Source organism: Semicossyphus pulcher, unplaced genomic scaffold, assembly GCF_022749685.1.
Source record: "Semicossyphus pulcher isolate SPU_LCO1_2020_fin unplaced genomic scaffold, fSemPul1.0.p SCAF_2, whole genome shotgun sequence".
Lineage (NCBI taxonomy): Eukaryota > Metazoa > Chordata > Actinopteri > Labriformes > Labridae > Semicossyphus > Semicossyphus pulcher.
The window spans coordinates 30,544,789-30,557,529 of NW_027211693.1; positions in this window are offsets into that span (position 1 = coordinate 30,544,789).

Below are 12,741 nucleotides of genomic sequence, written 5' to 3' on the forward strand. Positions count from 1 at the left end.
TCAGTGTACAGTTTCAGAGTGAGGGAGGTAAATCTCCACAGGGCTTTCCCCTCTCTCCCATGTTAGTGTGTGATCCATCCCAGCGCTCCTGCGGTCCTGTGCTTTCTGCCTGTTGGACTGTTGGTGAAACCCAGCCGGGCTCTCCTTCACACTAATAAAAAATAGTCGATAGAGATCGGTGGTTGATTGGTTTTAAACTGTGTTGGTGAAAAACTATGTATCTCCGGGGGGCATATATGCGGCCCCGCATGAAATATTTCTATTTCTGATCATTTGTTGACATTTTGCCCTGCTGAATGTGCCCCCGAGGGGACCTGAAACACTCCATGCCTCTGCTGTGTTCACCTGTGAATAATAAAATAAATGTACAAGCTGACATTTCCTTACCTTGACTTTCAGCGTGTCTGTTCTTCTCTAATGACCTCTTATCGATTTGGCAGTGTGGATTCACATATCTTTGTGTTGTCTTGGCTTTTAGTTTGAAAGTAACTGTGAGCTTAAAGTGTCACATTTGGATTTATTTGGGTTCTTCACACCCACATCAGATGAACGGCAGGAATTAAAACTCTTTTTACACAAGTTATCATTAACAGTCCCCTCTGTGACTGCATCTTTTAAAGGCTGCCTTCAAGCTCCCCTGACTACCTGTCTCTGACCCTAACACCTTCACACATATCAGCTGTTTGTTTTTCCACGTGTGTGTTAAAAGTTAACAATAAAACCTCTGAAGTATTTGCGCAGCTTGATACGGAAGAATAAAGCTCAGCAGCTTCATCTGTTGGTTGAAATTGAATGCAAACAGCAGGTCTGAGACCAGCTTCCTCCTCCCTCATTGGCGTGTGATGTGACACTTTTGCGTATCTCAAGCTAACATCATATCAGAATGACAAAGTGCCAGTTTGGTTTAGAGCCTGACAAAGTTTTGTTCTGTGTTAGGATCTTATATTTTTTTAAAGCCAACCTTACAAAGGTCCCAAGAATAAAACATGACACTTGCGTTTGTTATTGTGTGTTTTTGTTGTTACTCTCTTGGCGCAGGTAACTCTTAAAAGACATTTTAATCCTGATGAGCTTCTACCTTGCTTAAAATAAGATAGATGACTGTAATGAATTAGACTAATCTGTGGCTATTTTAAGGATTTTTCACCTGCAGACCTGAAGTGAAGATCATTTAAATAGTGATGAACCCAACTCAAGCACAGTCCAGTATAGAAGTGAAAGATATCACAAGTTTAGCTGCTAGCTTTAGACTAATAAATGAAAGACATGTCAGGGACAACATCAGCATCATCTCCATGGCTGGGCCTGTCTGCTTTTAAACTGCAGTGTACCAAGGACAGGCTGAACAACACGTTTTCGGATTGGCAGGTTTGAGACGTCACAAACCTAAGGAGCCAATCCCGTTAATGGACGGGCTGACGCTATGCATATCATTATGTGTAATCTATGGCAACCACTTTGATGATGTGATAGCCAGCTGTAACTGTCATCGTAACTTTTGCAAACTCACTACTGACTGCTAACGTTAACGTTACTACTACTGATTACTACATTTCAAGCTAGCTTAGAGACGGCAGAGACGTGTTTTGTTTTATCTTTAAAAGGTAGATAACTTGTCAGAGCTGGCGATCTGGACCATGGTTTATCTAACATTAGCCACACATTGCTAGCTGATTGATAATATTGATGGATGTTGCGTTTCTAACGGTAACGTTGTAACAAGTTAAAGAGCAATACATAAAATATATTACCATTCTTATACGTCTACTTGTGTTTCCCTGTCAAATTTGCTCCTCTTCTTCCTCTGAATCGCTTTCGTGTTGTGCAGCGTACAGAAGCTAACGTAGCAAACCAGAAAAATCAAAACAAGTATTCAGCATTCTGAGTTTGATGAGCAGAGTCGAAGGTGAGCTACAGGCACGCGACGGAGGGGGCGGTTAGAAATATGCATAGTGGACGGGGACTATGAAGATTCAGGAACATGCGGGAGAAGGAGCAGATGCCTCGGGAGGATTTTTACAAGGTGATTAAACATATTTTGCAGAAAAAAACATATCAGACACAGCTTATTATTTCACGCAGAGCATTTTATATGTCTTAAAACATGACTGGAGCTGTTCTTTTGCCTACATTACCCAAAATGCGCCTCAACATCTTACAGTTTTAGAGATCCAGGTGTTTTATGCTAGTAGCCGCTAATGTACCATGAAGAGCGTAGCATACAGCAGAGATGAGATAAAGAGGGCTAGTTAGCTCACTAGCTGCTAATACTCTTAGCTGCACGGCTCATTTGGATCTGCAGCTAATGAAAGCATCACTTCGTGCTTGCTCTTAGCTGTAACACTGATCGCCCTTACGGGCCTGAAGCACTTCTTTTATGTTGACTGGATTTGCAGAACATAGTTCAGCTCCCTTTGGTTGGATGGTCAGTGAACAACGTAGAGGCGAGCTGATTGGCTGGTTCACTGAGGCGTAAAGAAATTGTCATAATCTGTGCTTGTAACTTGTGACTCGTAGCTTGTAACTTCAGGTTCACACAGACTTTGTGAAATCTCAGTTGAAAATATTGTGGCACAAATTTGAAGAACACAAACACAAGCTCAAAATCTTTTTAACCATTATTTGACCCCATACTTTTCCTCCTGTAAAAAAACACAGACAAATGTGAGACAGTGTCACAGCCATGGAGGTTTATTCCCGTCTGCCTTCTTTCCTACATTAGACTGTACAGACACATCTTCTCATCCCTGATAGTACAGGATCTGCTGGTATAATAATGAGCTGCATAATGACCCGTAACATACAGCCAGAGCAACCAAGGATGTTTTATGGGCAAACATTTGGATGTTCTTTATGGGGGAAGTCTGGCACCTGACCTCAGTCCACCTGAGCATCTGTTTCACTGAACAAGTGATGGAAAAAGTTTTTTATATAAGTAATAACTTGAAACCTGCTGATGTCTGTGGGTCATAAACATATATCATTATTTATAACGTGATCGTCGTTAGTCTAAACACCTTATAGTGACCGTTTCATAGTCCGATGTTCTGTGATACAGAGCAAACGCGTCAAATACTGTGTAACTGTTTAAACATGTATCGATTGGATGTTTAGTTTCTGCTCAGATTAACAAAGTCTGATATCTGTGTTTACAAATGGAGCTCCACATTCTGGTTCAGTGCTAAACACCATCGCACAGCCTAATGCAGCGTAGCTGTAGCAAACACACTGGATGAACTGTGATCAAACAGCAGAAAACATCATTACAATTGTTCATGTTTGTTCAGGGCTGCCATGACTCTGCTGACTGAGGGAGGAACCAGATGTTGAACCTTCATGTTCAGTCCTGGTGGCCGATGGTAATGTGATAAAAATATGTGCCTGCACCGAGGACACGATGCCAATAGAAGGTCAATGAGGATCCCTTGTTGGAGTGCACATACAAATGCTTAAGAAAGACAGGTGACGGGGTAAAAGAGAGAAGGTGTGCTGGTGGGTGGTGGTCAGGGTGGATCAAACGAAATGTCATACTACATACTATATACTACATGCTATATACTATATACTACATACTACATACTACATGCTATATACTACATACTACATACTAAATACTATATACCACATACTATATACTCCATACTACATACTATATACTGTATACTACATCCTACATACTATACACTACATACTTTATACTACATACTATATACTACATACTTTATACTACATACTATATACTACATCCTACATACTATACACTACATACTTTATACTATATACTACATACTACATACTACATACTACACACTATATACATTCTACATATATGAATATTTGTCATACTGCCCATTTTGCTTTTGTTTTGGCCAAATCAGTACGTACAGTTAGTATAGTATGGCATTTGGAACACAGCAAGGATGTTTGCCCAGGAGAGATCTGAGTTTGCCAGTGGGTGTGGTCGCATCATCATCACTGGGAACACCTGGGCCCGGCGTTCCCAAAGTTAGAAAAGCATCCGTCACTACTTCTTTGACGGAAGTTAGAAAGGCAACAACAACACCCAACTCACCATACTTTCACTCATGCATACACACTACTGATTTAATGATTTACTGATTTCTACACTTCGTAATGTTAGTTATTTTTCTTATTTGTGGTTTGATTTAAACAAATTGTTTGTTCTTTTGAAGTAACTCCTTGTTTCTTCCTGTTTTTTTGTCATCCATTAAGTGACACCTGCAACTTCCCAGCTACAAATATTATCAGGTCTGGCATCATAAAAAAAGATGGCAACACAAATAATGCAAACCAGTAGTCCTCAAACAAAAGGGTGGCATCACAATGGCTACGACTACTATTATATTTATACAGTCTATGGTGATGATCATCTAATGGAGCTTTAAAAACATGACAGACTACAATACAGTTAAAAAAACTCTCAGTCACATGAATCAAAACACAATAAAGCTGTTTGTCTGTGCAGACGTTGGAGGTACATTTGAGTGAACAAAGACGATAATGAGATTGACAGTCCCGCTAGCTGTTGCTTTGAACATGTGAGGCCGTACGTGATGCATGCAGATGGACGACGAGGAGCAAACACTTCTGTGCTTCTGCAAAAGTCTGCATTAATCAAGTTTCCAAATGGCAAGAGTGATATTCACACTCGCCAGGGAGGGCATTTGCTCGAACATATGGCCACAGTAATAGACATGCACATACATAATGATGCACACGTACTACATGCAGGGATCGCTATAATTTGAATCGACTTTACGGGCAGATTGATTTTCCTTCAGGCAGTAGTTTTAAGTACAGGACAGATTGCATCCCACACAAATGGCCTGATACAGCAGGATGCAAGCTCAGTAACAATACCTGGAGTCCCGCAGTCAGCCCACTAAAACGTCTGCACCAGAAAACAGACACTTCCTGCAGGTTCGATGCAACGCTGGGACCTATCTGTCCTATAGCCTTTACTCTACTGCATGTTAATGTTGGCCTGATGTTGTAAATAAATCAAGTTCAATAAAAACACATTAAAATTGGATATGTGTTAACTCCTGTCTGCTCTCCATCTCGTCGTCCCGCTTGCCATGGGAATTACTCCTGTCAAACTGTGACGAGAATGAGTCCAAGGGTGTTTTTAATAGAGCCTGTCAGTGTGGGACTGATGAAAACACACTGATATCTGAAAACTCATTTGATGTTGGCACAAAGAAAACTAGCGCGCACACACACGCACACACATGCAAACACTGGCAGAAACGTGGCTGTGTTGCTATACTTGGAAGGACCTGCCATTGATCACACTCACTCCGGTATCACTCCCCTCACTCTTTTAGTTTGGCACAAATAAAAAGACTATTTTTTATATACAAATTGTGAAGTTTTATACACTCAGGGTTTCTTGGTTTTGTGTTGTGACATCATCAAATGACATGACGGCATTACATGTGGCGTCAACTTTAATTTCTCAGTGGCGTGGTGGTAGCGTCGGTAGTGTTTCAGTGGCTTCACTCTTTTCTTGATCAAGTTGTGCGGTAGCGGCCACACAAGCTTCATTTTCCAAAGCATTCCTGAAGGTGCAGGGTCTGAGATAAAACAGCTAAGGATCGTCTGTGCAGCGGACAGAGGTACTTCTGTATTCAGTGACATCACTCACCAATCCTTTCACGGTTGCCCATGAGACCTCTGCTGCAGAGCGATACAGACAGCAGCTCCAGTTCACCTGACAGAGGGACAGTGACAGGGCAGGTGATTTCCAAATAAGCTAGCATAACAAACTCTGACAAAGTTTGCTACCACCTGTGTAGTCTGTAAAAAACAGCTTGCAACTTGTCAGCAGCTAACTACAGAACATACAGCTCAAGAGTAAGACACCACTCCAAATGTTCCTTAAATCAGCATCTCTCTCTTCGTGTCATGGCCCACTCCAGATGTGAGCCCCATTGAAAACCTCCTGAATGTGATCAAGAGGAAGATGGACGGTCACAAGCCATCGAACAAAGCCGAGCTGCTCCAAGAGCGGCCGAACGTCACCCAGCAGCACTGAGACAGACTGGAGGAGAGCTGTCATTAAAAACCAGGTTATTACACCAGATATTGATCTGTTAACTCTTCTTTAAGAGCAACTTGCAGGTTGGAGACCCAAGCGAATAAATATGTAGGAAAATGATTGAGTAATTATATTTCAACAAAATATATGAATGAATACACTACAGCAAGTTCTGGAGATAATTTTCTTATATTTCCGCATCAAAACAGACAACAGGATGTGACGTAACAGAAGGGAGTCCCGCAGATTAATGACGGGTTTAACATGAATAAATGTGGATCTAAATGCCAGTCTTGTCATTGAAGATGAAGAAATTGTTAATTCATATGCATACGACGGACCACAGGCTTATAATGAGCCTGTTAGGCATCAGAGAGAGCAGGAACAGGCCAGGATGAGGAGAAATAACGGCCACAGGAGAGACTTTGAGCTGTAGTGAGACGAGAACGGGGCAGGTGTCGTGATGAGTGACCGGCGTTAGCTAGCAAAGTCTGACGCTGCGCTCACATCACAACACTGTAAAGTTCATCACCAAAGGCTTTAACAAATCATGAGTAGTAGCAAGTGGGAGCATTAATACTAACCCATTACAGTTACTAACGGGCGAGTGTCAGCTGGTATCAGTTGTATTTCGTATTGCCTTCTATAACGGTGAATCCGTACTATGTTTTACGGTGCCTCAGCGGTGTGTGTGAGAGAGACAAAGAGAGAGAGAGAGAGAGCGGTGACAGTTTCCTGATACTTTGTTTGATTGGTGCGTCTCTTCACCTGCAGAAATCGCCCCCAGGCACGAAAGCTCGCTCCGTTCCTCTTCCTGTCTGGAGAACTGCGGGCTCGATGTCCCTTCAAACTAGAATTTGTGCAACCAGCACAAACGCAAAAAGTAACCATCATAAGAGCTGGTGAAATGCAACGTTAGACTACGGAAATAGTGTCTACACAATACGATACGACCGCTCAGACTCACTACCACATACTTCTGCATGTTGAGCTAAAGCAGAGTCGGACACTGTGAGTCCGTCTTGTGACGTAATATGACGGCATGTTGGAAAGCAGCTTTACTTTTTCCTCTAAATTTGTGCCCTTATGTTTTATAAATAACAAAATCAAAGATTAACCTTTTCCACAGCCATTTTCTGACAAGACTGAGGACTAATGTAGTAAAAAAATGTACCTGCATAAAGTTAAAACTTTATTATTCTGTTGTTTAAACATGCACATTAACTTGTTTTCTTTGCATTATTCGAGCTCTGAAAAACATCTTTTGGTTTTCTTACCAGTCGTCATTTTTTGCAAATAAAAGACCTCAGTGAGAATATTTGATTTGAAGGCAGGAGAAATGTTGTTGACAATAAAACAAAAGTTCATTTCACACAAACACGAACCTGTAAATAGAGGAACCAGAGAAAAACAGATCTTTGCAGTGGACTGTATATGAGGCGAGAGGTGCACAATAAAGGAGCCAACAGCAGAAGAGCTGAAACGTTTGGATTAGGGGAGAGTGAGGTAAGTTGACCCCCTCCCGCTTCTCACACACAGCATTTCTCTCGGTGATGGAAAAAACACATGGGACATGTTCTTCATATTTTTTACTCGCAGAACATTGATTTATCTATCAAAGAAACTTTTCAGCCTCGGTTAAATGACTCGTATATAAAAGCAAATGATCTTAGTCCAAAATGTTGTAGTTTGTTATTTGCCCACGTTTAAAACTATGTCAATACTTTAAATAAAGATTAACCTGAATCTTTTCTTTCACAAATGACAGCTGAGGGTAAAGTGAGTTAAATGATGTGGGATGAATTTATCTGTGTCTCAATCCACGAGCTGCAGCCTTCGAAGGAGGCGGTCTGCGGGGGATGCGTCCCTCATAGCCTGCGTAGACTGATGTTGTAAGACGAACTAAAATGAATGTCTGGTCTATGGAGGATTGCCTGCTTGCGTCACCAGCGGTTTCCGCCCTTACCCTAGCATCACCAAAAGCTGATCCTGTCGCCTAGCAACAGGTAGCTAGCGGGCTAACTAGCTAACATAACGTCACGTAATTTAACCTCTTATTTTAAAGAAAATTTGTTTCAAAGACCACTTTCGTTTTTTTAACATTTGTATCTCTTGCTATTCGATTGAGTTGAAACCAAAAACGTTCATATTTAAAGTGTATTCCTCGGCCGCTTGAGAGTCCGCCATCTCGTTTGAAGTGGCGTGCAATGCATCTCAGGATATGTTGTGCCGTGAAGGATGCGTCCAATGGATCCTTCCTGGCCCGGGAAAAGGAGGACGCATTTGTCGGCCGCATCAGAAGGAGCCTTTGAAATGGGACAGCCTTCGACGCACCGCTGTGACGCTATCTGCCTTCAAATACGTCCTTCGAAGGATGCAGTCCCTGGATTGGGACACAGATATTGAGTCAGTTTCTTACACTATCATAAGGCAATCAAGTTAAGTTTCTGAGCAAAGTTATGTGCTTGAAATGTGTGTAGTTAAAGCTACTGATTTCAGCAGTCCTGATAAAAATACAAAGTAAAACTGACTTTGACTTCCATTGTTTCACTGTAGAAGAAAACACCTTTGATGCAGTGAGCTACTTTTGCCGTGTCACTGTAGCTTAGCTTGCTACATTTCTCTGGGTGTTAGCTTCAGTGTAGTGAAGCTTCATTTAATGAAGAGAAACTGTTAGCTTAGCTCGCTACATTTTACAAGTAGCTTAACCAACACTGTGGCCGCAGTGACCTCTGCTTACTAAGAGTTACAAAGGTTTATTGCAACTGAATGTAAGTTACTTATGATGATAACCTACTATTTATTTTTGTATTGGTTTTGTTATTCAGTGTTTGGTTGCTGTTTGTTTTGGTAAACAACACACAACAAGTCATACACATAATATCTCTGAAATGGTCATTTATATAACACTTTGTGTGTCTGTACAGTATCTGTATGTGTCCGTACATATATAATGTGCTTATGTGTGTGTGTTTAATTTATAATATTCACTCACATGAACATATTAACATTATTATTTACTCTATTATTTCACTTTAGGTTTATTTTTAAATAATTGAGAGCAGCATGGACGTGAACTCATAAAAACAGTTTTTCAGTAAAAACTTGTTCAAAGAGATTCTTTGTTAATACTTTTTAATTATGGAGAAGGAAACAGGGTCTTTTGAGATACATCAGAAATGCTTCTCCAGCCTTCATGCCTCTGAGTGGGGACGTCTGTGTTTGTGTTTGATTGACAGCTGAGCTGCACAGAGACACAATACAAACAAACTTGTGCTGAAATCTCGAGCTTTAAAGGATGTTTTGTCAGAAGTGACGAAAAATGAGGAGCCCACCATTCAGATTTTTAGCTACACCATATTGACATCTGCAGATATTTTTAAAGAAGTAAAAACTATGATTTCTGCACTGGTTGTTTGATTGTTGGTGCATTCGAGGTTCAGCACAAGATGTTAGCTCATGCTTGTAGATGTGCTTTGGGTTTTAAGCACTTTAGTTCTTGTCTGTGTTGCTGTCAGCGAGGGATAACACTTTGATGATGCTTCATGGAAACACAGTGTGAAATAAAAATATATTTTAAACTAGTATTTTAAATCTACTGTTCACACACAGGGTTAGCACAGCTAGAAGGTTCCTAGTCCGAGTCCCGGTTCAGATGTAGGGGGCCTTTCTGTGTTTGCATGTTCTCCCCGTGCATGCTTGGGTTCCCTCCAGGTACTCCGGCTTCCTCCCACAGTCCAAAGACATGCTCGTTAGGTTCATTGGTGAATGTGAGTGTGAAAGGTTGTCTGTCTCTCTGTGTCAGCCCTGTGATTGACTGGTGCCCTGTCCAGGTGACAGCTGGGATAGGCTCAACTACAAACAGATTACTGAGCACTTCAAATTTCTGAGCTCCAAAGTAGGAAAATCACCGTGTGAACTCTGCCAGGTCCGCTCAGTTTATCAGCAAAACGCGCAGTTGGGATCACAGCAGTACAGACCTGGTTTGTCTGGCAACATGAAAAGTGACCCAAATTTCTTTACTGCCTCTGAGTCTCCCACAGGTGCAGCTTGGCTTGTTCAGCTCTCACTGTATCACAAAGGTCTGGACTGGGTGAAATATTCATGTTTGATTGTAATAAGGTATTTTGCTGTTCAATTCAAATGAGTAACATGTATTGAGATTTTCAGAGTTAAGTTGTGTAGGATAGCGCTCCCTGATTGGTTGAGAGTCCCAGATGTGCCCAGGGGAGGGAGCAGAAGTGAAGGAGATGGGGAATGTTGTTGTCGGGAGTTAGCGACACACATGTTCATGAGTGAGCTACAGAAAGCCAGGTTTGTTGTTTTGGCGTTTGTTACGGCCTACAGTAACCTGTGTACGGTTCAAGACTAACCTGCAGCATCAAACTGAGATAATGATTCGTAGTCTCTTTTGCGGGACGCTACAATATTATCTCGCGGGCCGGATATAATTGTAATGCAAGCCTTGAGTTTGAGACCCTGGCAGGAGAGTGTTAGTTTGGTTAGCAAGGTGCACCTATTATTCATGATTTGATATTAATTGTTGTGCTCATTTCGGCTGTCAAAAAAGTCTCCAAACAAAATGCAGAAAAAATGATTAGACGAATCTTCAGAGTGTCTTTTACAAGCAAGCGCTAAAGAAGGTGTTTTCAGGTCTCCATGGTAACAACTTGTCATCTAGCCACGCTGCCTAACCTATTTTCTGCTTAACGTCCAATTTACTCTATAAATAGGAACCAAAATAAACATCATGTTGCATTAAAGAAGACTTGAAACTAGAGATTGAGACCATAAAAGCGTTAGGAAAATGTTGACAGAGGGAATAAATCAGGAGAGAAGTAGGCTCTTTTTCTCACAGACGTCTATAAAATCAGCCAGGGGCGTCGCCCCCTGCTGGCTATTTGAAGAAAATGCAGGTTTCAGGCACTTTCAGGTTTGATCTTTTCAGTGCAGTTCAATCTCACTTCATCTCTAAATAAGGATTTAATCGAGAGCAGCATGTCACGTGTGTGTGGGGTTAATCATTGTTTCTACAGAAGACCTATCTCTGTGCTGCAACGCATGCAGCACAGAGATAGTGACCTCATCTTCTTTTAATTCCCACTTGTTACATTCAGCTGGTTTTCTCCTGCGATGACAGCAACACAGTGACAAAATGTTCTGTCACATCAAAAGATCATTAATCAAAGATTCTTTGCAGGAAGAACCCAACTTTGTGGGATGGCTGCTCTTTGCTTTTATGAGGAGGAGAAAGCTGCGATACGATTGGTCATCACCACACCAGCTGTTAATGTATTCTGACTAATCCCACGCTGTTTGCCACTCTGCTGCAGTAACGCTGTGCACCTCGGGCCACAAAAATTACCACAAATCACTCGCCACACCCTGTGCTCCTGTGCTGTGCGCCATTGATTCACAATGATAGAGCCCCAGGTGTTCAGAGGAGCAAATACAAAAGCTTTCATAAAGGAGGTTTTGGTTGAATCACTATTGTGTTAAAGCAATTTGTGAGGAAGAGGAGAAAAGTGAGCATGTATGGGTTATTCATTTAACTTTAAAGCCCAGAGTCCAAATGCCAAACAAGCCTCTGAACGTCAGGCTAATAAGTTTTCATTGTGTGTCCTCACAAAGATAGAAGTACCTGAACACACACACACACACACACACACACGCATCTCCCTGTGAGGTCAATTCTGAGGGCTATTAAATAATCAGACGGGTGTCTTCCCCACCGGCAAAAATCAGAACCAATCGGCTGCTCCTCACATAACGGCTGCGTGTGTGTGTGTGTGTGTGTGACTGTTCATAAACGCAGGCAAGATCCTTTATATGTCAGTTCAGACATCTCTGTTGTTTATCTGTGTGTGTGTGTGTGTGTGTGTGTGTGTGTGTGCGTCTCCTCCAGCGCTGCCATGTCGTCTCTGAGGAGCAGCTCCAGAATTAGCGCTGAGTATTTTCAGCCTTCATGGCTCATCTCTCACCAATGACCCTGTTTGAATTCAGGCCTCAGCTTCTCTTTACCTCCAAATCCACCTCCAGTCCTTTGATCTCACACCGCCGCTGACCAGCCCCCCCAACACACACACACATGCAAACATCTCTGCTTTGAAAATCCCTCTCCTTCACTCTGTTTCTCCTTATTTTTCCTCTTCTCATCGCATGTATCGGATGTTGACTTTGATAAAGCTTCTATTCATGCACATCACACCAGCCAGAAGCATCAGCAGGAATGATGTGAACGCCTCCCTTGTCCCACATGTCACCTTTGCAAAGGTCTTGCAGGGGTCATGGTCCATCCACACACATTTCTCATCCAATCAGAGGACTGACGGCAGGCAGCTCAAGTCTCTTCCAGGTACCAGGGTCTGCTTTATGATGGATTTCTCGTCTTAACAGGGTCAGTAACAAATCCTACTTAGGGCCCGTCTTTGGCCGGGGGCCGCCCTGATACTGCATCATACCTAACTGTATCAGGCGTTAATAAGTTGATCAGATCTGACCTTCAATAAAATGACTTCTTCAGTGTATAAACCAATTTCTTCTTCCTCTCCTTTACTCTTTATTCTCATTAACATCTCTCCTCTTCCACTCCTCCTCCGCCTAATCCTGTCTTCATTGCTATCATCTACGCAAACAGAAGTAATTCTCCAGAGCCCGGCGGACAAATGCAGAGAGAGGGA